Below are 27480 nucleotides of genomic sequence, written 5' to 3' on the forward strand. Positions count from 1 at the left end.
TAAAATTATGAAAAGCAGTTCTAAGATCAAAACACAATGGCGTGTTAATTTCATAGTAAAATGTGATCCTGCAACTGTATAACATTATCCCTCTCAATAGCTGTGGGTCATTATATAGTTTAATTCAATTATTCTTGATTAGTAGAGTTAATCCATTGTAGGTATTGGTTAACATAATTCATGGCAATGTACAGTGGATAGACTTATTAAAAGATATATAGTGAGAAATATTCCATTTAACATATATTTATACTAGCTTAGTTTTAGAATTGAAGGATCATAATCTGCTCTGCTCTGGCAGCACACACACATATACACACGCACCCTGTGGTTAGTTTATTTCTGGCTACTTTTACAATCAGTTACTGCTTTGGTGAAAGCCTAAAGCTTAATCCATTAAGAGCCATTCAGAACAAAACAAACAAACAAAGCTTTAACCACTTCAGTGACAACAGTGCAGAACCAACAAGCAGCCTTCTTAGCAAACCCTTGCAATTTTAGGATCAATAGCCTCACACTGGATGCTCCTAAGTGATGAAAGCTAGAACATTTGTGCTGCCAGGTTTTGGAGAATAAAACAAAACACAAAAGTGTCTGGAAAAGATAATTCGATAAGTTTAGTTTGGAAATACCCATGTAGTCCGGAGGGCTGACTTAAGTCTTATCAGCGGTCATGTTGAAAACAAACTAATTTAAACATCACTTTGGGCTGAAAATTTTACCTGTGTCTTGAGAGTCGAAACTGTTAAAATATCTTTTAGTCTTTTTCCAAGTTTTACTACTTACAGCTTTATTATTACTACTTTTAACTAATGTAAATGAATATCTACCTATCCATCCATGCATCAATTTCTTTGAAAACAAATCTTACCTTATATCTTTAGATTAACATACTTAGAAGAATGTTATCATCTACTTAATTCAAGGCTACAGTTTAAACAATAAAACTAACAAATACATTCATATATGAGAGGAGCAAAAACAAACATTTTTTTCCCCACAAGATTAAAAGCCTATTCATTTCCTTTTAGAATTATTCCATTGTATATTATCCTTTGTGAAAAACCCATTAGCTTCTTTTATACATCCTCGAGTCTTAATACACCAGTGCTGCAGAATATGTTTCATGGAAAAAAAAAAGTTACTGTCATTCCATAGAATAATAAAAAAAAGGCCTTCCACATCTTTTGTATTCATTACATTCTCCTTTTCAGTTTCACAAAACAACTTAAGTACTGTATCTCCAGTAGTTATAGTTTTTAAAGTGCCTTTACGTTTATAGTTAATTATAAACTCAGTAATGAAATAGGAGTATTATTTATTATTTATCTCAAAATGTCAGCTGGTTAGACATTACCCGCAAATTATCTGGAGGCATTAAATTATATACCTTCATAGGTAGTCAACAGACACTGTTAGGATTGCCTGCAGTATGTTTACAAGCTAATTTGTTTACTGAATATTGTCTACTCGTTTACATTTCTGCTTTTTTAAAAAGCTGATCCTCACTGATGAAATAGACAATATAAGAAACTTATAAATCTTTTTGGTTTTAAAAATAAGTGTCAGAGCAAAAGCTGGATAATCTCTTTGCTGAAATGTTATCAAATAACATTGACCATCATCATTTTACAGACTAAGAAAGAAATTACCCTGCAATACTATTAAAATGCATGGTTTTCCTGTGTGTCAGGAATGCTGTGCAGTTTTGTCTGGATTCATTAAGGCGCTCACTGCCTAAGTACATTGCCAACAGGGATGTGGGTGGCTGTAATGGCAGCCTGTAGGTTTGTATGGAAAACAAGTATGGCACTGTGAAAAAAAAATCCTTCTCTCACCCTACAGATACCTGTACGGAGAGCTCAGAAGGCATTTCCATAGGCTCATTGTCAAGTGAATGTTAAAGCCCCCATTCACTGGGAAGCAAAGGTAAGTCTGAAAAAATGCATTGAGGGAAAAGGAAAGGGGGTGGCGGTTGGGAGTGAAATCACCTAGCATTAAAGCAGCCTAACCAAGTGACAGACACGTAGACAACTCTGATGCTGCCAGAACAACACTCTGCACAGCCCACCAGCAAGTAATTTGTCACTGCGACAAGAATATCCTCCGCAGTTTGGCATCAGGGTCCTTGGACAGCCAACTGCGCCTGTACAGCACGAGACGTGCTATTCGGCAACAGGGAAGATGGGAACCAAGGTTCTCGTTATTATGTCCAAATGTACTATTTTATGAAAAACATATCTTTGTCATGATCAACATAGAGATAGAACAGTAGTGATTGATAATAACTGGGGGCAAATAGGACAACAAATTGGGAAAAATATGTTTTGGTGTATTTTTGAGATGCCCTGTGCAATGAGAGGATTTCTGGATGTTTGCTCGCTTGGGCTGGTATTTATGGCACACTCTGACGGTGTTGCATAGAAATAATGAGTCCATAGGTACAAGAATGAACTGGGAAGTTTTTTGGTGGTAAACCATTTGCTTTTAGCAGAACATACTCTTTGCTTTTAGACTTTATGTGTTTATATATGGCATGTTGATTAATATGTTGCTGAGTGCAAATCCTTTCTTGCTGGTATGATTTGAAATAAGACAAAGAATTCAAGGTAAGTTGGGTTATAAATGTGCACAGGAAAGACACTTTGCTCTTTACGTTGCTACCCTGGTAATCTATTATAAAAGTGCAGTAAAGGAGAGAAGCCAGGGGCATAGGATAAAGGTATCGGATAAATAAGCAAGTAGTGTTCCCCTTGCCAATTACTTGGCATCTTACTTTGTAATTAATGCCACAGTAATGAAAAAAGTGGTAGGCACGAAGATTGGGCCTTTTGTGCATTCTATACAGAACCAAACACTCATAAAAATCTAGCTCAAAGCTAGCCTAGTTTGGCTCTCTCCACAATCAAAACTTACTAGAGAATTAGAACAATCTCATAGGGTGTGTGTATGTGTGTGCGCGCGCCTGTGTGTGTGTGTGTGTGTGTTGCAATGTATTATATAAGAGTGACATCAGGCAATTGTGGTGTTGCTGTCTCCATTATATAGACAAGGGTGTCCTTCATTCCCCAGACATGATGGAAACTTGTACCCATTCTGCCAGGATCTAACATCATGGTATCTATTATGCTGTTCACTAGTTGTCCTATGAAACACTTAACTGCTGCTTAAGTGGCTAGGATAACTGCCTTGCAGCCTGGTGGATTTATCAGTAGCTTGCATATTTGTGCTTTATGGGAACTTTCAGGAAATACTAAAACTACTAAAAGTTAAATAATTGTAAAAATGATAACACTAAGAGGCATTTTTAAGAAGTGGGATATAATTTAGACAATTTTGATAACATTTGAAATACAGTACAAGTTTAAAAAATATCCAACTAATTTTATAACAATATTCCTTAAAAATGTACTTTGTCCTCATAGACTGGATAGTAAAGGATGGCTTGAGGTTGTGGGGGCTGGAGAAATAGCTCTTGAATTGTGAGACTTTGAAAGAATGTTAGGGGTGGAGTATGTTGACTAGCTGTGTGTGGGTGGTTAAATGAAAAGGCCCAAGATGTATATCCTTTTAGGGGGTAAGGTACAAAGAAAGGGGGGCATGCAAGGAGAGAATGTTCGAGGCTAGAGAGTACAAAATATAGTGGAGGCCATAAAGAAAACTAACCTCTACTTTTCTAGGCTTTGCGTGGGGTGTTTTCTTTGCAACTCCCATTAAAGTCAATGGGAATCATGCAGCTAAAACCCTGTGTAACTCTTTGGCAATTTACTTCCTAGTGTCTGGAAAAGAGTACTACCTACTAAGGGCAATTTACTCATTTTAGTTTGTGCCTCCCATACAAAGATGAATTTGATAGCACATAGCAGGAGAATAAGAGAGACTGCATTTAAGATTTTGTTACTGCAAGAGAAATCATCATTGAAAAATGTCGCCTAAACTCTCACCTTGTTTAGCAACAACAATAAACAGAGAAAAGCAATCCAGTGAAAAAATATGAAAAGAAGTATGGACTTGATTACAAGAAAAATGGTGATTGTTAGTATGAGTGTTTTTTTTTTCCATTTTAAATTCTCAAGCTCTGAACACAATCTCAGAATAATAAGAATAGAGGACAATTCTTAGACACCAAATTGAAGCTCTTGATTACTTGCTTTTTCCCATGCACCTCAAGTTGTATAAATGTAAATATAGCTATGGTATCCTTAAAAAATCTTTAATAGTACAAATACTGTGAGGGGGGGGGCTTACATAGGTTCTTGTTATGAGTAGACACATAGAAAAAAATGACAGGTATTTATCCTCCTCTAAGTAGTAACTGAATAAATACTCTATATGCTCTATATAATATTTTTTAAAGCTATAGAATTTACACGTTAAAAAGTGCATGATATTTGTAATCTCGTTCATGAACTTCGAAGTCAGAAAACTAACACTAGCTTTCAAAATATTTTTATGATAGGCTCTGTATTTCTTTACCCTGAAATGAAATGTCTATTTAGGTGCTATACTGCTTTACTGATATAATTCTTATAACTGTACAACCTTATACTAAGCTTATGTGGGCTGAAGATGCATGGCTCATGTGTTTTCTGAGTCCCTTCTCTGTGATTTGTTTTGTGACTTGTCCTTTTGGGGGGGTGAAGAAGTAAAGACCCTACATGGCTCAGCTTTTTAGTGCCTGGAGCAGAGACCCATCTATGAACAACTGCCTAGGCAGGTTGATTACTGGGCATTATATTTCCTTGGTTTTTATGTGTAAATGAGTACTTCTCACTCACCATGGACCTAACTTGTGCTTCAATTTAGGTAAGCATACTGCTGCAGCAGCTTTGAAACCATTTCTCTCTGATTGTACCAATTAGCAAATCCTGAACTTTACCACCAGGAAAAGACATAGTTCTACATTTATGAATGCTTGGCTTTTGAGAATTAGAATAATTATGTCACCAAACCTACCATTGATTTTCAGATAGACATCTCAATAATTTTGTTAGAGTAAAAACCTTTCTGAAAGCACACTGATAATTTTTATGGCAGAAATAATACATAGGGATGAATGCAGTGATTTGATATGTGAGAACATTTAAAGGGGAGAGATATTTTACTTGAAAAGAATTTAGATGTATTTCTGAGCTGAGTCTTTGATAATAAATTTCACGCTGGAGGGTTTTGACTGTTTGAGAACTTACTGAAATCTGATTTTCTTGGAGGAGGGGTTAGAGAATTCACAAAATAATGAAAAGCATGTGCTGTTGTAAAGTAGATTATTATAAAATCATAAATAATAATAAATTTAAGACCTTAAAATTCTCTAAGTTTTAGTTTTAAAGCTCATAGTTGGTTCTTACATCCCAGGCCATTCATCGTTTGTGACCAGATCATGCGTCCTTAACCAAATACACATTAAAAGACTTCTGTTCACAAATTAAAGCTGAATTGAATTGAATCCCTTTAGTTACCTATTGAAGCTTTTCAATTTTTTTCTTCTTACAGTATTTTTATAACTGGCAAGAGTAAGTTAATATCACTTTTTACACCAAAAAAAAAAAAAAAAAAGTTAGGTATTGCGGTGGCATTGTTATTCACAATGTTACCGAAACTTGCTTTCCTCTCATCTTATAGTGCCATTGTTTCATTTTGAGCAAGAAACTCAATAATCTTAACACATTTCATGGAATCAAAGATTTATAGGATTGTATATTCTAGATCTTTTATTTTAGGTATTATCTTTGCCATGATCTGAATGAATTAGATATTTTAACTAGTTGAATTCTAAAATCTCTGTTTATTTCAAACTCTCTTTGCTGGGAATTTACTATAAATCAATGTTTTCTAGCACTGACGTTTACGACATCTTTCAATATTCATTTTTTTTCACATCTCCCTCCACATGGTTAAGAAATTATTGTGACTTTGACATGACATCTACGCAGTCGTTTTATAGTATATGCATTTGGGGAAGGTATACAGAAATAATATATTTTCCCTTGCAGTATCTCAAAATCACATATTTAGTTTGCACTGCACACATGCACACATACACATGCATACATACTGCATTGCTTTTAGCTCCATGAGCACATTTTGAATATATTTGTCCTGAAACATTTTCCTAGTCACAGGAATGGTGTTTCATGAACTGATTTTATCACCCGTACAAGAGAATTTTACGAAGGTTCTCACTAAGAAATAAGTGTATAGTCAAATTAATGACTAACTTTATTCTTAAAGATGGGGTTATATATATAGATTTTCTTTACTGTGACCACATTTGTCTTTTTCCTGTATCCCTATTTATCTACATTTCTTCACACGTGACATTTGAATAGCCTTCCAAACTAAAATCTATTTGGAAAGCTGAAGTGTGGAGGAAGGTACTTCTTGGGGAAAGGCATGGTGCTATTAACGACATGATTCTCTGGCTCCAGAGATCTCTGGGATTTTCAATGTAGTAAATTTCTGATGTGTCACTTCCAGTATTTGAGGCTTGAACTCTTTGCTGCTTCTAAGAAAAGGAAGCCACTGTACAGTAGTCTGAGCAGTCTGGAGTAAAAAGGTCACCCAACATTACCCGTTCTTGTTTGGGATGAAAGCATAGAGGGGAAATCCTCCCAAGCAATGTTAAATTGTCTGCTTTCTCCTGGGTATGTGTGCACAACTTCTTTCACAGTAAGCTGATTCAGGCAGTTACTGAAAGAGGAAGAGATCTTTTAAGGTGAAATAAGATCTGGAAGACTTTCATAGATTCCCTAAAATGGACAGGAGAAAACCTATATCAAATAGTAGGAACTTTGAAGCTTAAAAGTGATGACACAGGATGCAAATAATTTTTTTCTTCAGTTCTAAAACTAAAGCAGTGGTTCAGGTGAAATGTGACATAATTGTCATAATTATTTTAGTGTGAAAGCACGTAATTGGTAAGTTCATTCACGGTCTTTCAGATAGCAATGTTGGGCAATGGAAATACCAAGAAGATATTTCTCTGACTTTTCAATATAATGCTATATAAATTCGAGCAAGTCATTTAACTGTTCAGGGTTTACATGGGTAGAAAGAAAACAAGATTCTAACACTATTAATGTAAGAGGGAATGCAAGATTATTTTAAATTATTTCTGATAAACCTAAAGTTTCCACTATTGTGTGAACTTGTACACTCTAAAGAACATATTATATTTACTACAGTAGTTTCATTCGTTTACTTGTTTGTTCCATTCAGAGATATTTACCAAGTATTGACTTACTAAAGGGCATGACTGTATTTGCTCTCAGTTATTCAGAGACTACGTTGACAAAATTCTAAACCTTCGCTATACTCATAGTCTGGTGAATGAGGCTATAAACCAAAATTAACAACATAGTATAACAAGGGACATGATAAATGCATGGCAACCTTTCTGTGGGAAGTCAGAGGAGGCATTCCTAACTTTGCCTCAGAGAGACAAGAAAACTTCATACAAGAGGTGATCACTGAAGTAGATTGATGGTGAAAATGGGGCCACTGCAACTTCTCTCCAGCAAAGATTGCTCGGGAGGGCTGAGTTAATTTGTGTTCTTCAGGAGACCTTTGGCTTTAGAACATTTATTTCTTGTGGCTTTAAAAATATGCATTACTGTGAAGTTTTGCTGCTACCAATTCATTCTGATATTGGGTTTTCTTATCTTTTATAATATAGAGGAAGGAAAGGGGAAAATAGGAACTACTAAATATAAATGTGTGATTAATTTCATGACTACTTTCTACCTATTCATTGCCCCTATTTTTTAAATGGTATGAGTGTACTTATGAAAAAGACATGAGTAAATGTGATTATGAGAATTTTATGGTATCTTTTGAGGTAACAGGAGTGATGTTGGCGTAGTAAACCCAAACAAGGAAACCTACACTCAAATTGTTTTAATTATTTGAGAGGGCTTTAGGGCTTTCTAAGAACAGCTAAATATACAAACTTTTATTTTATTTTTTTAACTTTCTTGTATGCAGTGTGTTAGAAGGATTCTCTTTTTAGCAGGTGTGAAAGAGAAGCAGATAGCAGGAGGGCTTGGTACATGGAAAATATTTGAAACAAAATCAGAATTTAATGACCTAGGTCATTGATTCTCAAACTGTAATGTGCATAAGAACCACCTGGAGAACTTGTTAAAAAGTATAGTAGGCCTGGGGTTGGGCTGATGGATTTTCATTTGTTACAAACTCAGGATGCTGCTGCTGCTGCTTGAAGATCACACTTTGAGAATGACTAATCTAGGCTGGTGGTTCTCAAATTTAATCTGCATATGAATCACCTGGGGGTCTTGTTAAATTGAAGGTATTGATTTAGTGGGCCTAGGGTGGGCAGGAGAATTTGCATTTTGAACAAACTCAAAGGTGATGCTGATGCTGCTGATCTGCAGACCACACTGTATGAAGCAAGGCCTAAGATGATTTCCTACCTTATGAGATTTCCTTCCTAAATGAGATTGTATCCTTACAACAAAGGCTAATGGACAATTAATGTTTGTTCTTGTACATTTTGTGTGTAAATATTAAACTCCTCTGAGAGAAGCATTTACTGAGCCCCTGTTCCCTGTATAAAATGCCTGCCCTAGTTACTGTGAAAGATTAGGTCAAATGCAGGTCACTCTGAATGGTCAGGTATTAAATGCATTATAATTCTCTGATTTTGATAAATTGTAAGTACAGAAAGAAAAAAAAGGATTGGTCTAACATCTTACCCCCACCAAAACAAAAATCTTAGAAATAGTACACTATTCAAGTTATGTTGTCTAGCCTCCCCCACCCCCCCATTAAAAATTTTATTTTGTTAGACAAGTTCTGTTCATATAAAGCAAAAGCTTGAGTTAGTTTAGTGAAGTGAGTTGGAAGATACATTTAATTTTGATCAGATAACAATCTCTGGTGGATTCTATGATCCCAGGTATGAAGGAGCCTTACTGAGAATGTGTTGGCTGTCTTTAACCTACAGTTTCTTGGTAATTGATAGTTATCCATTCCCTCTGTTCTTTCTATGTAGACCTTTCAAAAAATGGATAAATGAAATAATTTGAACTAGAAATTTCTAATACAACATTCAAATAAAAATTATAAGGAATAGGGTCTGTAGGTTTTACTCTGGCCAACTTTGGGTAATTTTAAGGACCATGGGGATACATATATTTCTGTTCTTATTATGCCCCTCCCATTTACAAATTTTCAAGCAATATGATTCTGTTAAATTCAGTGACTTATCATGGTTTTTATATAGTTGACAGTAAACTTCTCAATTCTTAGATTATTTATTCTCTTGGTGGGCTGGATCAAATATGGCAACCAGTTATGTTAATGCAAATACCCAAGCCCTCAGCCAAATACATGCAAAAATATTTAAAGTAGTAGTTACTGCTATGGCACCATGGGTTAAGAATCTTATTGCAGTGTCTTGGGTTGCTGTGGAGGCATGTGTTTGATCCCTGGCTTGGTGCAGTGGATTAAAGGATCTGGTATTACCCTAGCTGCAGCAAAGGTCGCAGCTGTGGCTCATATTCAGTCCCTGGCCTAGGAACTTCCATGTGCCACATGTGCAGTATTTAAATGTAAATACTATATTTTTAAAGTATTAATATAATTTTAACATTTCTTTTTGCTTGGGGTGTGTGACATCACTTCTGAAGACAAATGATTTTCTTTACAATAACAATTTATGATTAAGTGCTTTTGTCATTTTTATTCCTTCATTCCATTTCTCAAGAGTGTTCATTTCTAATCCTCTTACCAAACTGTACTACTCCAAGCAAAAATTTTACTTGCAGGATGTTTGATTTCTTAAAATATCATACTTACATCTTTTGTGAATCCATCTAAAAGGAGTTCCAAACAATATGGTTTTAAAATGTAGATGTTTGGGCTGGAATAGCAGTGGTTCTTAACCTTTTTGGAAATGTGGCCCTTTATAAAAGTGTGGCTCCTCTTCACAGAAGATGCTCATGAAGCACATACAAAAAAATTTTTTGCATACAAAGTAGTGAATACTCATTGGCCTTTTGAAGGAAGATTGACAACTCTGATCTTGATAATTGGGGTGAAGTTAACCAAAATGCCATCTTTTTTTTTTTTTTCTCTCTTTTCTTACATAGACATTGAAACCAGATGGATCAATAGACTGTTTTTCTAAAAACATCATTTTGTTTTTATGGTGTAAACCTTGTCTTACAAATAAGCCTTTATCCTGATTTGTAACATAGAAGCAAGTGGACATCTGGCTTCTGTGGAAAATATGATTCACTCATTTGCATTTTAAAATTCCATTCATTCCATTTTTAAATTGTTCACTTGTCCTCTTTGCTCTTTCTAAAAGCAACTCTTCTCAGCTCGCTTCAATTTCAAATACCCACAGAATTTGTTATTTATAATTCAGAACGTTTTCCCTTTAACATTTTAAAATGAAAATCAGCATTCAAGGTCCACAGCTAGGTAAAGTGAGAAGTCAATTGAAAACCAACAAGGAATTTGGGTGGCAAGTCACTTTACCCCATTACCTTATATTGGTCTTGAATGACTTTGAAATATATTTTTAAATGAAAAAAAAAATTCAGGATCAAAACACTAATAAATAATTTATTCTTCAGGTCAGTTATAATATGTCTTAAAATAGTTTGCTATATAAAAGTTGTTTCTATCAGTAATGATATGTTGTAAAATTTTTGACATAAAAGACTATACTGCTATTTGGTTGCTCACGAATGTTATTTCAGCAATAGTTTTTATGAGTACAAATGGAAATTATAAGAACTTGAAACCTGGAAGATTTATTCATTCATTCACAGTTCTAGTTGTTCCTCTTTCTAGTAGCAAATCCTGAATCAAATAATTTCCACACAATTGAAACCTCATGATAACCAATAGTTTGGATGTTCCATTTGAATTTTAGGTGAGACTTCTCATGAGGGTTTTACACCTCATCTTAAAATAATAGGCCTGTGTGAAATGCTGATATTTCAAAAGGATAGTGTTGAATAGAAACTTAAATTTAGTTACTTAATATTTTCTTTTAATCAACTAGTTACATCCTGGAAAAATATGAGCGTGTGTGTGTAAAAAGACTTTTCCTCCAGTTGAGTGGAATGGCAGATAGGTCTAAAACTAGGTGAGTGACATAGAGATAGCATTGATGGGCAAAGGTTAAAGAATGAGAGAAATTAGTTCATTGTCTTCAACTGTGAATTTTGGACCAGATTCTGAAAGTAGGCCGGAAGATAGTGCTTTTCTAAGAATATCAATCCCATGACATTTAAGGAGATTTATTTAGGGAACATGAAATATGGACAGTTGATAGGTATGAAGGGGAAACTGGAACCAAGAAGACTAGGTGGTAGAAGTTCTCAAGCTCTGAGCTTGCATAGTCTCATAATTCATGTCTCACTACTGACATTCATTGCTAATATCTAATAATTTAGAAAATACTGGAGTTCCAGAGTTCTGTCGTGGTGCAGTAGTTAACGAATCTGACTAGGAACCATGAGGTTTCTGGTTCTATCCCTGGCCTTGCTTGGTGGGTTAAGGATCTGGCGTTGCCATGAGCTGTGGTGTAGGTTGCAGACCTGGCTCGGATCCCATGTTGCTGTGGCTGTGGTGTACGCCGGTGGCTACAGCTCCTATTAGACCCCTAGCCTGGGAACCTCCATATGCCGAAGGAGCGACCTTAGAAAAGTCAAAAAAAAAAAAAAAAAAAGGAAAATACTTAGATGAGAACATACAGGATTAGAAGTTAGAGGAAGTAAATAAGTAAATTGGCTTTAATTTTCCAACCTAGATTTCATGACAGCTATCATCGTGAACTAAATCACATTTCCATTCAGGTTTTGGTGCCTATAATTGGGGGAGGGGGCAAGTGAATGATTCTTTTAATGATTTGCTCTAAAGCCATTAGAAAATGAGAGCCTCCTTCTTAAGGCATTATAAACTTTTTTGGGGATCCAAGATGGAGAATTTTAGAAGCTAGAATATTGTAGATCTCTCCTAACCCTAACTACACACTAAAGAAGCTCACTCCTAGAGTAAATTGAAACATAATTAGGTAAAGTGACTCTAGTGAGATTAAGCAAAATGATCCCACCAGTCCTTTCAGAAATGTCTCAACTCTTATTTCCAGGAGGATGAGATTTACTATCATCAGGACACCCACCTGGTGTTTTGAGCATTATGGCTACTTCCAAATACACACACTGCATGGGTGGTTCAATATGGACATAATAATCGTCAGCTCTTTTAAAAACGAAAGCAGTCTACCTCTCTCTCCCACTGATGCAGGTGTCAGAATTCTGAACCAGGGGACATATTCTCTCTCATTAAAGGAAAGTTAGCTGCCATTCTGGTGGGAGAGTATAAAGCTATCTAAGGTGTTGTATGCTGATTAGGACATCAGTCAGACTCTCTATCTGATATAATTAAAAGAACTGAAAGAGCCTTGAAAAAAAAAAAAAAAAAGCAGTTCTGAAGAGCTATCTTTGGAAGCTGTCCAAAGCATTTTGTCTGGAACAAATACTCATGAACTTACCCACTGAAGGAGATGCTAACAACTGGCCTATGAAAATGACTAGAGGAATCTCTATTTGGCAGATTAGGTCAGAGAAGAAATTGGATGGTTGAGTTGGCAGGTCTCAAAACAAACATTAAATCAATCATTCCCTCTCTTTTAGGAAAAATCCACATGCATTTTGGCTGTGTTTTTGGAACATTCTGCCTAGGTGGGATGATAGTATCATCCCCTACTCACTTCATAAGAATGTAGCTAGGACACAATAAGATAATTACTTCTCAATTGAAGTTTTAGGGGGGAAAAGTGCAAGCACTGAAAATTCTAAGATGTAAGCATTCTGTTGTGCTTTATAGTAACTTTCATTTGGAGTGTATTTTTTCTTAGAGTATAGTTGATTTACAGTGTTCTGTCAATTTCTGCTATACAACATGGTGAACCAGTCATACATACATACATACATACATATATATATATATATATATATATATAGTGTATATATACATATTCTTTTTCTCAATTTATTTTCTATCATGTTCTATCCCAAGAGATTGGATATAGTTCCAGTAGGACTTCACTGCTTATCCATTCTAAATGTAATAGTTTGTATCTACTAACCCCAAATTCCCAGTACATCCCACTCCATCCCTCTTGGCAACCACAAGTCTGTTCTCCATTTCTGTGAGTCTGTTTCTGTTTTGTAGGTAGGTTCATTTGTACCATATTTTAGATTCCACATATAAGTGATATCTTATGGTACTTGTCATTCACTTTCTGACTTATTTCACTTAACATGAGAATCTCTAGTTGCAACATGGATGAAACTAGAGATTCTCATTTGCAGTTATTATTGTAGAAGTATCTATAAATGGAAGTTCTTAAGTTACTTTTGTTATTAGTAAAATTGAAAACCTAAGTCTCCAGAAAGTGGAGCCCAAAGCTATGGAACAGTCTTGGTATGGCAAATCAATAACATGAAAAGACAAAGCTGAAACTTTTCTTCTGAAGCCTATTTTCATTAGCATGTATTTTTTTGTAATCATTGAAGCAAAAAATATTCAAAAAAGACAAAGGTTAAGTGTACAAATTATTGACTATTTGAACAAAGTATGAACACATCCATGTACTCTTCAATGATTTCTAGGAAAAGAACATTATTACCATATTAGAAATTCACCTTTGTCCCATATTGTCACTGTGTGCCAAAAGAAATCACTATCTTGATTCCCATTTTCCCCATTTGATTTTACTCAATTGACTTTCATATAAGTACTAATATATGGTATGTACACTAATGTACCCATGCCATAGTACAATTGTGGTATAATTGCAGTTCATTCATTTACATTGCTGTAAAGCATTTTATTCCCTACTTTTTTTTTTTTTAATTTTTAGGGTTGTATGTGCAACATATGGAAGTTACCAGTCTAGGGGTCTAATTAGAGCTGCAGCTGCCGGCCTACACCATAGCCACAGCCACGCCAGATCCGAGCTGCATCTGTGACCTACACCACAGCTCATGGCAATGCTGGATCCTTAACCCACTGAGGCCAGGGATTAAATCCTCATCCTCATGGATGACAGTAGGGTTTGTTACTGCTGAGCCACAGCAGGAACTCCTATCCCTACTTTTGATGGACAAGAGTTTCTTCCAATTTTTGGCTTCTATTCATCTTGTGTGTATTTTGGACATATAAGGATACTTTTATACAGGGGGTTAAATATATATCTGGGAATAGAAATGCTGGGTAATAAGGTGTGTTCAGTGGTGGCAGATTTGACAAAACAATTTTCCGAAGTGTTTGTGCCCTTTTATGCTTGCACCAGCACTCTGATGTTGATTTCATTTTCATTTTGGTGGTGTCCTTCTATTTAATTTTAGCCATTTTAGTGACTATGTAGCGTTATCTCATTGCAATTTTAGTTTGCATTTCTTTGGAAACTAACAAAGTTTGACTACTTTTTCTGTGATTATTGGCCATTGATGAAATGTCTGTTGCCCATATTTTTTTTGTATCATTTGTGGTTTTTTTTTTTTTTTTTTTTTTTGCTGTAATGATTTTGTAGTACTTGGTATATTTTTCGTATGTCCTTTGTAAGATAAATGCTTTGCAAACTACTTTTCCTTATTTATAACTAGCTCTTTTTATTTTCTTAGTAGTATCTTCAGATGAACACAATTTCTTAATTTTAATGTAGTCTTTTCCTTTATAGTTTAGGATTTTTTTTTTTTTTTCTGTTAAAGATATCTTTACCTACCCCAGAGGTGTGATAATAAACTTCTACTTTGTGGGGAGGCTTATTTTTTACCTTTTATTTTATTTTTAATTTTTTTTTTTATGTTTTGCTTTTTTTAGTGCTGCACCTGCAGCGTATGGGAGTTCTCAGGCTAGGAGTTGATTTGGAGCTATAGCTGCCAGCCTATGCCACAGCCACAACAACACAGGCTGAGCCATGTCTGCAATCTACACCACAGCTCAGGGCAATGCTGGGTCCTTAACCCACTGAGCGAAAAAGGCCAGGGATTGAACCTGCATCCTCATGGATACTATTCAGGTTTGTAACTGGCTGAGCCACAGCAGGAGCTCACTACCTTTTTATTTTTAGACCCATGGACCATATGAATTGATTTTTGTGTACTCTGTGGAGTAGCAATCAATTATAATTTTTTCTCATATATATTCAATTGGCCCAATACCATTTATTGAAAACAGTAATTTCAATATTGCAGTGCAGTGTCACCTTTGTCATAAATCAACTAAGTATATGTGTGGAACTGTCTTTAGATTCTTCTTTACTTTCCTTATGCATTTCACTGTCTGAATTACTATACATTGTGCGAAGTCTTGATTTCCAGTTCTGTATATCCTTTGATTTTGTTCTTTTTCAGTAGGATCTTGGCTATTCTTATCTCTTTGCATTTGAAATTATCTTGCTGATTTCCACATTTAAAAATATATGGTAGAATTTTGATTGGGAATACATTGAATCTGCATATCATTTTTGGGAGAAATGCTATGTTTTTAACAATGTATTATGTTGAAAAACATGGTAAATCCTTTCATCCAGTTTTTATAGTCTTATTTAATTTCTCTCAATAACATTTGGCAGTTTTATGGGTAGAAGTCTTATACATATTTTTTTTCCCTTTGGCATTTGTTTTTTTCAGTGCTATTGCAAATTATATGTATATTTTTAAGATTTCATTTTATAATTTTTTGTTAATTGTATATATAAGTATCATTTATCTTTTTATATTTGACCATTTATCCAGTTTCCTTGCTAAAATCATTTACAAATCCTAATTGTTCTACTATAGAAGGATTTGAATTTTATAAACATGTACTTATATCATTGACAAATAATGTCATATTTCTTTTTTCTTGCTTTCTAATCCTTATATCTATAATTTCTTTTACTTATTCTAAACAGAAGAGCACAAATGAACATCTTTATTTCTTTCCTAATTTCATGGGGAAAAAGTTTTTATATTTCACAATTACCTATGCCACTTGATGTAGGTTTTATAGTGATACCTATTAACAGATAGGAAAGTTTAATTCATTCCAAAAGTGTATTGATTAATGTCAAATATCTGTATATTTTCTACTTTTTAAAAAAATAGTTTCAAAATCTAATAGCAGTGAGGTGAGAGAATACAACATGATTTTAACTCTCTTAAATTTGTTGAACATACGTACACCAATATTGATAAAATGTGACCTATTTTGAGACACATTTTATGTGCACTTGAAAGTATATATTCTATCACCTTTGAATCTAGGTCAAGAAATTTTATTTTATGCCAAAATTTCCTATAGCCTAATTGATATTTTGTCTGTTCATTGTACTATTACTAAGAAAAGTATGTTCAGATCTTGCAATATGATTTTTGATTTGTGAATTTTCTATTTCTGTCAATTTTAATTTGCTTCATTTATTCTGAAGCAATGTTATTGGATGTATATAAATTTGAAATTGCTATGTTTTTCTGCTGTATTCTCTTTTATCATTAGAAAATGTCACTGTTTTATGTTATTTTCCTTTTTTCCCTTTGCTCATTTTGCGCTAGTCCTAGGTTTTTATCAGTTCATGTCCGCCGTGCATAAATTGCTTCCAGATTGATCTGGCTAGTTTGGTAAAGCTTACTCTAGAGATTACAACTTACATCCTTATTTTGTGACCATTTATTTTAAATCTGTACTTTTACCTACTTCCCAGACAATATAAGGTACATAGAATACCTTAAGTCAGTTTACCTGCTTCTTGACTTTTGTGTTATTCCTGTCACACATTTAATTCTAACTGTATTTTAAACCACAAAATGTATTATTTCTTTTTGTTGATTAATTAGCTATTTTGGTATATAAACATATTTACTTTCCCCATTGTTCTTCAGTCCTCTCTGCCTTTCTCTGTTTGCTTCTGGATTTATTTTCATTCTGCTCAAAGACATATTTTACTATTACTGCTATTAGTAACTTTTGTTTTTGTATTTCTATTTTATCTTCACTTTTTCAAGGATATCTCATCTGGGTATAAAATTGTAATCTAGTAGTTTCTTTTCTTCTTCTGCCACTTTAAAGATATTGCATTATCTTCTGGCTTTCATTGCTTTTTTTCAATCTTTGAAAATAATGATTTTTTTAGTCTTCAAGAACTCCTAAGATTAAACTTTGTTTTTTTGCTTGCTTTATGCTGAAGAAACTCAATGTGATTTTCCTTGTATAATTTTCTTTGTATTTACCTCTTTAGGTTCATAAGCCATCCTGGATTTGTCCTTGCAATTTTTTTTCAGCATTGGAAAATTCTTGGTAATAACTTTTGCAATATTGCAATTGCCACGTTCTCCCTCTGCTCTCTTTTAAGGACTCCAATTGCATCCATATTAGAACATTTTTTTAACCATAATCCATGTACATCTTTTTTATTTTTCATTCATTTTACTCTTTATGCTTTAGTTTGGATATTTTCTAGTGATCTAGCTTCCAGTTTTGTAAGCCCTCTGGAGCTCTTTCTAAACTACAGGTAAGCCTATCTTTTGAAATCTGAATTTAAGTTAATATAATTTTTAGATATAGAAATTTTATTTGATTCTTTTTATGTGCTCCAGTTCTATGGTAGGATTATATGGCCTGTTTATTTCCTTGAACATATTACTCAATTTATCTTTAATTCCATGACTTAAAATTCTAATATTTGTGTCACTGATAGGTCTGTTTCTTGTTCTTTTGACAGTTTTTCTTCAGTAAGACTATAATTTTTTATTGAATCCTAGACATCGTGTTTGATTGTAGGAACTTACTTCTGTTATTATATTCCAAAGAGGATGTATCCCACCCTCTAGCTATCAGCAAAGAGGTAGAATGATGGACTGTGCTGATTGGAAGCTGATTTTCTGCTTTTGTAGGGTCAGTCTTCCTCTAATTCATCCCTTTCAAAGGGACAGCTTTCTTGGGTTCCCAACTGAGGGTCTTTCCAAGACCATGAGAATTCCAGTATTCTGTCCTGCCTATATTTATTTTCTGCTTGGCTTCTTAACCTAATAATCAATGCTATTTTATTTCTTACTGCTCTGAAGATGAGAGATTCTTCCTTTTTAGGTTGTTTTGACAGCACAAAACTCTGATTTTTACTTCTCAAAAGTTAACAGTTGGCCTCCACCTGCCCTCTCATCTTCTTTCCATAAGTCAAGAATTGGCATATGCTATGAAAGGAAAAGAAGCATTAAAAAATTGGGCTTATCTAGTAAGCTCCTTTTTCTCCAGAAGCTTGCCCCTCAAATCCTGGCTGTCTCAGCATTTCTCCAGTGCCTTCAACCTTCATTTTTATATACTATCTAGCTTTTCTTAGTTGTTCTCAGCAAGAGCTTTGATCTACTCTAAGTTGCTCCATGGTATTTGGAAGTGAAAGTAACTTAATTTTCCCCCTCAAATTGTGTAGCCAATACTGAGTGATATTTTACATGTTAAGAATTTGTTTTAAAATTAATATTTCAGGAATTCCCTTTGTGGCTCAGCAGTTAACAAACCCAATTAGGATCCATGAGGACATGGGTTCGATCCCTGGCCTCACTCAGTGGGTAAAGGATCCAGCCTTGCTGTGAGCTGTGGTATAGGTTGCAGATGTGGCTTGGATCTTGTGTTGCTGTGGCTGTGGTGTAGGCTGGCAGCTGTAGCTCCAGTTCGACCCCTAGCCTGGGAACCTCTATATGCCATGGGTGCAGCCCTGAAAAAACAAACAAACAAACAAAAATACTTCAAAACTCTATCTTTGTATTACAAAGAACTCTAATAACTTTTGAGTATTCTTTAAGTATGTGTATGGTGAATTTGAATTCAGATAGCACCCCATTATCAATTAAAATGTATTATATACTTTAGAAGCATAGTTATGTTTTTAGATATTAATAAATCTGAATTTTGGTATGTGGTACTCTAGTTACAAAGTGATGACAAAATATGAGGAAAAACATCCTTCAGGGCATCACGATATTTGGTTCTTGCAGTATCAGTTTAATACAGGTGTTTTGAAAAAGAATCTCAATAATTAGACTGTCTTGGTTGAAGTTCAAGAAATCCATTCAGCAATAAAATCAACACTGAATATTGTTAGAATGAGATTTTAGAATCATAGCTTTCAATTAGTTAAGAATTGATCTAAGCATCAATCTAAGATATTTCACAAGCAAGGTGAACCTTGTCATTCCCTACTCAAGAGTCAGACATTAGGAGAATTAGGAGAACCCTATGTTACAGGAAAAACTTTTGTAACTGCTGTGTTCAATACCTGTTTCCTTTTTGACGTTGCCCAATTATTGTATGCACAAAGGCGCATCCTATATACTCCATCAAAATCATCATTGGTCTTTCCTCTATATCATAATATCTTCATTCTAAAGGAGGTTTAATTCTATGTTCCTTCTCCATCCCATTCTCCTATGTAATTTTTTTCTGACCTGTATCTGTCTTAAGACCTGTATTATCAGATAGTTGATCTGATAAACTGATATATAAGATAAATGCTTCAAGGGAAAGCTTTAAACACAAACATCTGAATCAAAATGCTTCATAATAACAACTCTTAATAGCATACTATTATAGTAAATAATCTTAATAGTATTCTGTTGTATATAACATTGTTAAAGAAAAAATTGAATTGCTTTTTCTTCATTAAATATTTAAATTCTAAAGATTTTCCCCCTCAAACCAATTCAAACCTGGAGATATGGTATAACAACTGTTATCATAATTAAGATATTCTTATGCTTTGAAACTTTTCTTTTAACCAAGGTAGCATCTGGTTTTCTTTATTTTGACAATTGCAGTTTCCCAGTTTCAGGACTTTTTTACATTATCCTTCAAATTAACGTTGCATAATGTCTGCCAGTTTTCATGGTTTGCAAGTATAATACTCATTGGTTGTTTTTATTGGAAATTACAGATTTTTATTTTATATAATATGTTTTAAGGAGGGCTATAATTAGTAAATCCATGAAAGAATGAATCCATTGAAATCACTAAATTATTTTGTTGTCTCCCTTCTACAAAGATGCATTTGTCTCAAGGGCATTCAAGGTTGAACTAGAAAACAAATAGCTTGTGTATTGCTACTGGGAACAGTTTAGAAGGTACTTTACATGGTCTAGAAGTACATCATAACAAGAAAAATGGAAATATTATATTGCTCATGGCCTTTACCCTCAAACTGTACTGTCTTAATATTATCAGAAGCCCTATTTTCAGATTATTCCTTTTATGTAAATCATCAGCAACAGACCAGTATCACTGTGCTTAGATTACTATTCTCTATATATGTCGTTAAACACCTTACTACTTAATTATGATCTCCAAATGGTGTTAATATAAAGATGTTGTGACTTCAAAACATTGAAAATCCTTGGTCTAGCTGTTATAACACCATGTCCACAAGATATAGCTATATGCCTGTTTTATACTGCACTTATGTTTAAATTTAATGCCAACATTTCATTGCTAAGAAACATGTTAAATGAGGCTGGAGATGCCATATTTATTGAAGGGCACATCTACATTGGCAGGTGTTTTCTGAATTAAACATTTGTTTCAGATAATATTTTATTCAGGAGCATCTTATCAGCCAAAATGTTTTCTCTCTTTTTTTCAAGTTTTGAAAATTCCAGTTTCTTCACTACATTTTCCAAGCTGGAAACGTTTGGGAAGAAATATTCTTTTCCTTTGGTCCCAAATGCTTCAGAACTCTCATTTCCTCAGTGCAAATCTTCTGTCCAGGACTGGTATTCACATAGAATATTTCAGCTCTTTAGGCATTAAACTTTATTTTCCAAATGTTTTCCTTTAAAAATAGGCTTTTAGATTGGAGCTTCTCATTTGGAAATAGTTGAAAGAGTCTGTAAGGATACAGGTCAAAGTAGAGGGATGGGAAAACACCATATAGAATACAACATGTGCCTAAGACAATTTTCATAGTAATCTCAGAAAGATGAGTGACTGAGGTTCCCAAAGAAACTGCTGACAATGTCTGAAACTAAGACACTTAATTCTAAATCTGTGCAATTTGACCTTAATTTTTTTGTGAACAAAAGTTACACTTTGCACTAATTTGCATTGCTGCTACTTTCATTTTAAATTGGAATTTTTTATCACCATCCATCTGTAAGATACCTCCTGTTCCTAATTTCTGACATGGATTCCCTCATTAATATGAGCTCCACAGTTGCATAGATTAAAACTTATCTGATCGTATCTGGCTCATCCCATGTTGTATCATTCTGTCCCTATATTTGATAGTGATTTAACCGTGACAATGTTAATATATAAAGGTAATCAGATAGTAATATTGGAAGAGTAAAATTTTAATCTGTACATCGATATTTTAGGGTTTAAAATTCAGGTGCAGTTTAATTTTTTAGTCATTTTAATAGAGTAGAAAGCATAAATTTTGTATTTTGTAGTCTTGTAAAGATTTATATCTAGCGTTAAAATGAGAATTTAAATGGCTTTCTCATTAAATATTGTGCACATCTTTGTAAAACAATTTTCTTTTCATGAGTAATCATTTTGAAAGCTTTTAAGTAAAAGAAATTTCTGTTTCTGATAACAACCTTCACAAGTACACAAACCAATATAGAAAACATTGTTTTTTAGAATGTTTGAAAACCAAAAGGTTGAGTTAGTGAGAAAATAAGAAACCTCTGGAACATATTGCCCACAGAATCTCCTAATGCTCTTAATTAGTTGTTTAGATCAGGGACAAAGAAACAACTTCTCAACAAAACACATGGGTGCAATGAACTGAGGGTCTCTTTGAGAACTAGATTTAATAGCTGTGTTAAAGCATCAATAGACATGTCAAAAATTAGGGGTAGGGAAGTAAGATGTATAAACTGCTATGTACAAAAGAAGCTACAAAGATATCTGTACAGTATGGGAAGATACCCAATATTTTATAATAATTATAAATGGATTATAACCATTAAAATTGCAAACCGTTATTTTGTACACCTGTAAATTGTATAGTATTCTACATCAACTCTACTTCAGTTAAAGAATTCTCTTATAATCTCAGACTTAACTCTGAGTTGGCCAATGCTGAGACTTGCGGCTACTTGGAGACTCTCAGCAACTGTTCCTTTCTTTGCTAAAAAACCAAACCAAACCAAAGAAACAAAAAAACAAACTCTAACTATTTAAACTCTATCTTTAATATCAATGAGAATTTACTAAAGGATTAAAGAACTCTTGCTACTCTCTGGTTTTAGTAATTATAATAAGCTCCATATAAGGTTATGCATTTTAATCTCTATCCTTGCCCTCTGGGCTGCTCTTTCCCAACCTGCCCGGTGTGTTTACCCCAAGGAGGAGCATGTTCTTTGACTAGTGCTTCCTAAAAGCTATTCATCCTTTTTTCTCTTCTGGAAAATAAGAATGACATTACCCATCTTCCAATGTGGTGGGACAACAGATGAAATAATCATTGTGAAGGTGCTCAGCTGAGTGCCTTGTACATAGAAGGTGCTGTTTTACCATCTGCTCTCTTTTCTCTAAACCCTTCTCCATGTGATGAGAATTGCTGGTGCCTTGGAGAAGGAGAGCTTTGGGAGCCAGTGAGTGTTTAATACCATGAAATGGGGAGGACTACTTGTCTCTGATAGATTCTTCCCTGTGCCCATTGGACCTTACATTCCTCTGCTCCCTAGCTTCTATATAATTCTTGCCATTTAGCTTAATTGAGACATGAAGTCTAAACTGTTAGAAGCTATGAAGTATTCCTAATAGCACACCAAGTGAAGAGAAGAATTAAACTCACTGAAAAGTCTATTATAATGTAAGAACCATGATGACTACTGAGATTACCAGAGAAGAATGAAAAGAATTCTGGCTTGAGGGGTCAAAGCCCTTTGCTCTTTCCTAATTTTAAGTGTGGCATGCTAGTTGGCTGCTTTAACTTTTTATTAATGTATTATCTGAGCATTTAACTAGTCAAGGTGCACAGATTTGCCCAGAACACTTTTACAATGAGACACTCTAAGAAAACATTGTCAAACTGCTGTGTCCTATGCCCTGCCCTTATCCCCAGTCTTGTAGAGTCACAAAATAACACTGAATGTGAGTTCCTACAAAAGTGTCTTAAGGTTATTTTAAGATTATCTAATCCAGTCCACCCTACAAACTGTTATTTCCTAAAACTCATTCTGGAAGGCACTGGACAGCTTCAGTGAGAAAGCTAATTTTAAGAACATGGCAATTCTCGTATTCTTAACTAACCCTTGCTCTTCGTGCAAGAGGAATCCACACGGCCAAACCATCAAGTTTTCTATTTAGTCAATTTTCTGTAAAATGGTGTAATTTTCAAGATTTTTTTGGCTTATGTAGAAGCCCAAAATGACATAAATTATTGTCCACAATTAAAAACAGCTTAGCAAGCATGAAGGCAACCAGTCTTCATAGAACACCGATTCCTTTGACCTAATCCTAAAATATGAGATTCATTGTTACAAAGTGTTATTAATTTCTGCATTGTAACAAATGTTTTTTTTCTCTTCATGGATTGAATGCAATTTCTTATCAGCCAGTATCAATTCAGCTCAATCCTAATAAACTCCTATTTCATGTTTTTCATTCACAATGCCTTATGAGGGAATAGCCATTGTGCCTCTCCCACATTTGCACTGGCACACTGGGGACACCATACAGAGTTTCAGCAAGGGTAGGTGCCATACCCTTTGGCCCGTGATGCATTGAAGAACTTGGGGGATAAATTCATCCTCTGGCTCATGGGTCGAGGCAGAGTAACTGAAGGGATTCTTGACCTTTCTCTGCCAATCAGATAACACCAGGCCCCTTTTCCCACTCAGTGTCCTAGTTCCCTGTGTGACAAATGAGATGTAACTAAATCACAGCCTTTCTCAGGTCCTTTTGCGTTCTAACCATCCAAAGAACTCTTTAACTAATTAATAATTCCTTTTATCATAACAGAATCTTAGAGCATAATTTTGATCATGGTGAGGCGTAGTTAAGTGAAGCAGAGTTAATTAATAGTCATTTCATATTTCATATGTCAAGTAGTTTTGCAGAGGAAAATGAGCTCTAGAATAGGCATCTTGGACATTAGTGTGGGGTGTGCATGTGTGCCCAGATTAGGAAGGAAGAGGCAAAGACAGAAAAAAATTAAAGAGAAAAAAATCAGAAAAGAATGTGAAGAAAGGTGACTGTGGCCTGACCTAGGGTTCTTTAGAGGGGGAATTACAATTTATGTTTGTGAGAGAAAGACGTTATGCAAAGTACTGAACTGAAGCCATAGGTAAAGTATGCACAGTGCTGAAAGCTGGGGGCTTGGGACTGAAAATATCTGGTGGGGATTGAGTAATGATAAGTAGGTAAGGATAGTTTTTGCTGTTTATGGTCTGCAAGGATGAATGGTATGTGTATGCCAAATATGGAAAAATAGATTTAGGTTCAATTTTGAATTTCACAATAAGTACTGCATTATTCTGCCAGAAAGCTTCAGTAAACAAATAGGGTGCTTCATTCCTTTTTTTTAAAAAAATATTATTAAAGGCTTTACTGTTAAATATTAAACTTGACATTTTGATTAGCATGACTGTCAAAATGTTCTCTGTCTTAAGGGTAATTAAGCATTATGTGAGATCGTATCCCATTTTCAAGGGTGGCTTTTTGATCAGAGCTACAGATATACTAAACATATAGGAGAAACATATATAATTTGTTGATACACAAGTCAGAACACTACACTAATGGTTTTAATTTACATTCCACCCTAGCCTTCTATTTTACAGACAGAAAATTTGTTCTTCCTTTAATTGCACAAGCAATTAGGCATTTACACTCCCAAAATTAAGAGAAAATGGCTAATTGTGTATGCAATATCTGTGCCCACCACTAACAGTGGCTACAAACAATCATGCTACCAAAATGAAAGCCAGGGATAAAAGCCGGCCTCGAGTCATTGCCCTTTTTGAAGCTTGGAACATGCTTTGCTCATAACTTCAATGGCTTTGAAAGTTCTATGCTTTTGACAGATGTAAGCATTAGACTGTAGTGCTCCTTATGATCTGAAGTACAAATTATTATCATTTAAATAAAATGGAAATGGTGACAAATTCTGAACAATTTTGTTATATTATATTTGAAATTTTTCTCTGGAGTATTTTAGACCAGTCATGCTGGAAATTTAATATGAGTGCCTGATTTTTTAAAATTATATTTCCTGCTCTTAAAGCCCACCCAGAATTTGTCTCTAGTCATTTTACACTTCTTCCAATAACACCCAAATATTTACAGCCCCCCAAATACCACAGGAGTTCCACTAAATATGATACATTCACAGAAATTGCTATATATGTGAACAAAAGATGAGTCTGTGTCTTTCCACCTAAAATGTCTATTTCATTTCTATACCACTGAGTTTACATTGCTTTTTCCTCACTAAAATATGTAAAATATGCTCTCTGTGTTCATTGTCTATCTTTCAAAGTAAGAGTTTGGAGGAAAACAGTGTCCGTTTGCTACTGAGCATTCTCATTCAGTGTTTCTAAATAAGAGGTAAAGATTTTTTTAAGACCCTTACCCAGGTTGACACTCTCTGTGCAGTAATCAAATTTAGTTATTTAAAAAAATCAATAATAACAGCTGTGAAACACGAAAATCCGTGAGGTTGAATTTTGCTGCAACCATATACTGAAAATCCCTCCTTTTGCTAAATCTACTCAGAAGCCCACAAGAGTAGCTGAGCACAGCCAACTAACTCTTAATTCTACTTGACTCTCTCAGGCTGATATTCTAGCCATTATTTTTGTTGTTTTTCAAAAAATCTAACTACCCTTGCACTTATGTCATAAAAAATTCTGCCTTTTTTCCCTTTTTTAATATTTGTATTCAAGACAAACAACAGGAGGTTGAAATCAGGCCATTTAAAAGAAACATCTGCTGACATTTATTCATATGCTACATGTTCCACTTTCATCATTGAATGTAATGATAAACACACATTCCAGTCAATAATGGCAATTCCCAGCCAAGCTTTACAAATGGTCTCTTTAACACCTAAATTGACAGCTCGGGAGATTTTGAGATAGAAGCTAAATATGGTACATTTGGACACTGTTTGCCTAAGTCTAGGATGTCTTGAAGACTTTAATAAGCAGACATACATTGTAAAATAGAAGAAAGTCTTGACTGTTCAGGTATTGGAGCAGTTGAGTTTGACACTTTTTGAGCAGATTAAAAGCAGGAAAAAAAAAAAAAACCTTCAAAAAACAAATGGCCTCTTGGAAGAGTCAAGTAAAATACAGCTCTGGCCCACACTATGTGAAGTGTCATTTCATTTAAGAGAAAAAACTAATTGCATCTCATTTAAATTATAGATCTTAATTATGGAATGCTAAATAAGTTAAATATTTATTTTGCTTCCCAAATTAATTGAAGTAAACCCTGCTCTGAGTTTCAATTATTATAAGAACATTTTAATAAAATACTAAATGTTTCATTTGTTGCTTGCAGTGAATAATTATGCCAGCTTTTAATATGCAATGGATTTCTTTCAAGCCTATGCCGTAAATTTTGATATGTATTTCTAACTTTTCTTCACAGCAAAGTGAATAAACAACATTCAAGGTAACCATTAGCTCATGTTAGGATAGAAATTAGCTTGAGTCACCACTGTGAGGACCTCAATACGTGCTCCTCTGAGACATTAAGGATCCCATTTTATGTGTATCTTTAATGCATATCCCTTTACATTTTAGTTCAGATTGATTAACCTTATAAGTGAATCATAGACTATGTTCCAGCCAAGCAGAAAATCACAGCTTTACCCAACTCCATCATGTGTGAAGAGTTTTTCTTTTCGAAACTCTGCTGTTACTGTGGTTTAAAACAGGTCACTCACTGCTTAACTAAAAAGAATCTAGACATTTAACAAACTCCCTCAAACATAATGAGAGGTTTGTAAAGTTACCTCATACAATGTCATCCAAGGAACAAGTCACACCAATCTATAATGCTCCGATTAATGGTATTTTTCTCTGAGATCAGTTTCATTTAGGTGACAGCTTGAAATTGTTTTTTGTTTTTTGATTTTGTTTCTCTATGCAGGACAAATGGAGCTAAATTTGGAATATCATATTGTGGTGTTTTCATCCACTTCCAAGGCAAGTTGGGCAAGGTAGCCAGACAAATCCTAACACCTTATTATTGTTCTATGTGGGAAAATAAAAAAATTCAGAGGATGGATTTACAGTGCCGTGTGGCACGTGCTACAGCAATATAAAGCAGGTGAAGGACAGGTCGCAAGGACTTCTCAGACTGTCCAACCTAGAGGTCTAGCTAGAAACTGCAGTCTTCAGAGTCAACATTTAGATTAAGTGAGTGCATCAGAGAGAAACCTAAACACTCTAATGTTCTTTTTCACCAGGTTACCTCTCCTATGAATCTAGAAACTGTTCAATG

At 34.5% G+C, this 27480-nt stretch overlaps 1 long non-coding RNA gene across 2 annotated transcripts in view; it reads left to right on the top strand.

Annotated features, from left to right (window-relative positions):
• The window catches only part of LOC106507717, a 125915-nt gene that overhangs the window by 14698 nt on the left and 83737 nt on the right, over positions 1-27480 (top strand). For both annotated transcript variants that reach the window (XR_001303922.2, XR_002345872.1), the window contains exon 2: positions 1846-1929. This is a non-coding gene — a long non-coding RNA (uncharacterized LOC106507717). The remainder of the gene's footprint in view (positions 1-1845; positions 1930-27480) is intronic.

The sequence above is a fragment of the Sus scrofa genome, chromosome 7 (genome assembly GCF_000003025.6).
Source record: "Sus scrofa isolate TJ Tabasco breed Duroc chromosome 7, Sscrofa11.1, whole genome shotgun sequence".
Taxonomy (NCBI): Eukaryota; Metazoa; Chordata; class Mammalia; order Artiodactyla; family Suidae; genus Sus; species Sus scrofa.